The sequence below is a fragment of the Schistocerca piceifrons genome, unplaced genomic scaffold (assembly GCF_021461385.2).
Source record: "Schistocerca piceifrons isolate TAMUIC-IGC-003096 unplaced genomic scaffold, iqSchPice1.1 HiC_scaffold_936, whole genome shotgun sequence".
In the NCBI taxonomy this organism is placed as follows: domain Eukaryota; kingdom Metazoa; phylum Arthropoda; class Insecta; order Orthoptera; family Acrididae; genus Schistocerca; species Schistocerca piceifrons.
The window spans coordinates 3525001-3527500 of record NW_025729208.1 but is presented as its reverse complement, the minus strand read 5'-3'; the positions used below and the strand labels follow the sequence as shown (position 1 = coordinate 3527500).

General features: G+C 57.6%; 1 non-coding gene across 1 annotated transcript in view; it reads left to right on the top strand.

The window, feature by feature from the left end:
• Positions 1-1356: 1356 nt before the first annotated feature.
• LOC124772034 overlaps positions 1357-2500 on the top strand; it is a 1909-nt gene continuing 765 nt past the window's right edge. The window contains exon 1 of the ribosomal RNA XR_007013716.1: positions 1357-2500. This exon is cut by the window's right edge and continues 765 nt beyond it. This is a non-coding gene — a ribosomal RNA (small subunit ribosomal RNA).

The following is a 2500-nucleotide window of genomic DNA, read 5'->3' as shown; positions in this document are numbered from 1 at the left end:
GCGGACCATACAGTGCAAATATTGTGCACGCAGCTACGTGTCGTCTCCCTATGAGAGCTGGATTGCAGTGTGGTACGCCATAGAGACGTGTGGGAGGAACGGACGCCGTGGATGGCGATCAGCATGAGCTGTCTGTTGATGTATTCGGACCTAGTCGTCTCTCCTCACACACCGTGATGGCATGGTGCACCGCGTTCCATATCTGCGACATGCTACAGAGGCCGGTTGACAGTCGTTCGAGCAATGGACATCGCATACGTACGGGGGCCACCTTCCACGTATTGTCTAGGCGTGCACATTTTGTTGCGTGTATGTGGGCAGACGTAGTGTGGCGTGACACCTGACACAGGCATGCAATAATCGTTGAAGTTGCAAATGGCGATGGACGCCTGCGTTTTCTGGTGAAGTTACGCAAATGAACAAATGGTAACCTGTTGTGGTGCGGTTGTTCTCGCTAGGGGTGAATCGGTGATGGCGACGATAGGTTGAGGTACTAACCGGTTGTTCCAGCGATACCCACCATGCCGACGAAACTGAACGGCATCTGGGTGTGAAGCGATACGCGGCGGTGGCTGGGTGGGACCGTCCCCGGCCGGTGAGGGGGCGCCTCCCGGCGTGCTGGCCGCGCGGTGCGTGGGCGCACGCGCTACAGCCGGCTGGTGGGGGCGGCCAGTGGCAGGCGCGCCGGCCGACGGACGCGGCAGGCGTCGCAGCTGCGCGCCGGCGCACCCTGCGCGCGGCGCCGTGCGGCCAAAGTAGGTCCTCGCGGGCCCGGTGCGAAGCGCGGTGGACATCTTCAGTGTGCTGGTCCGATTGAGGACTGTGTGCGTTGAGGATGCGCCGCCGCCCGGCGCTCGGCGCCGCGACGCCGTCTGCTGCTCGGTCGCCCCAGCGGTTCTCGCTGGTGGTTTGTATCGCAGCTGTGCGGATGTGTTGGCGCGTGCGCTGTGCTGGGAGAGTTCGCTTCGGCACCCAAGTGGGGCTTTTGTCCTTCTGTGGCGCTGGCGTTGGAGCTGCCGGTCACCGTAGGTGGCGCGTGTTGTCTCCCGCCGGCAATGCCACGACAGCACGCTCCCGGGCCTCTGTCGGCAGCGGCAAGCTCAGTTGGGAGCACGGGTGGTCGCACCGAAAGCGTCTACTCGCCTAACTCCGGGCGATTGCGCCTCTCTCGAACCCGACCAAGTACTTGGGACGGCGCTGCGCGCCGCCGGGACCTGAGAGGGTTTCGAGGTGTATTGTGCAGGGGAGCTCAGCCTCCTCCTGTTTGCAGAATGATTGAGCGGACGCTTGCGTGTTCGCGCGGGCCCCCGGGACACACTCCCGGGCGGCCGGCTGCTCAGCTCTAGTTGACGCAGCTCCCTGGTTGATCCTGCCAGTAGTCATATGCTTGTCTCAAAGATTAAGCCATGCATGTCTCAGTACAAGCCGCATTAAGGTGAAACCGCGAATGGCTCATTAAATCAGTTATGGTTCCTTAGATCGTACCCACGTTACTTGGATAACTGTGGTAATTCTAGAGCTAATACATGCAAACAGAGTCCCGACCAGAGATGGAAGGGACGCTTTTATTAGATCAAAACCAATCGGTCGGCTCGTCCGGTCCGTTTGCCTTGGTGACTCTGAATAACTTTGGGCTGATCGCACGGTCCTCGTACCGGCGACGCATCTTTCAAATGTCTGCCTTATCAACTGTCGATGGTAGGTTCTGCGCCTACCATGGTTGTAACGGGTAACGGGGAATCAGGGTTCGATTCCGGAGAGGGAGCCTGAGAAACGGCTACCACATCCAAGGAAGGCAGCAGGCGCGCAAATTACCCACTCCCGGCACGGGGAGGTAGTGACGAAAAATAACGATACGGGACTCATCCGAGGCCCCGTAATCGGAATGAGTACACTTTAAATCCTTTAACGAGTATCTATTGGAGGGCAAGTCTGGTGCCAGCAGCCGCGGTAATTCCAGCTCCAATAGCGTATATTAAAGTTGTTGCGGTTAAAAAGCTCGTAGTTGGATTTGTGTCCCACGCTGTTGGTTCACCGCCCGTCGGTGTTTAACTGGCATGTATCGTGGGACGTCCTGCCGGTGGGGCGAGCTGAAGGCGTGCGACCGCCTCGTGCGTGCTCGTGCGTCCCGAGGCGGACCCCGTTGAAATCCTACCAGGGTGCTCTTTATTGAGTGTCTCGGTGGGCCGGCACGTTTACTTTGAACAAATTAGAGTGCTTAAAGCAGGCAAGCCCGCCTGAATACTGTGTGCATGGAATAATGGAATAGGACCTCGGTTCTATTTTGTTGGTTTTCGGAACCCGAGGTAATGATTAATAGGGACAGGCGGGGGCATTCGTATTGCGACGTTAGAGGTGAAATTCTTGGATCGTCGCAAGACGAACAGAAGCGAAAGCATTTGCCAAGTATGTTTTCATTAATCAAGAACGAAAGTTAGAGGTTCGAAGGCGATCAGATACCGCCCTAGTTCTAACCATAAACGATGCCAGCCAGCGATCC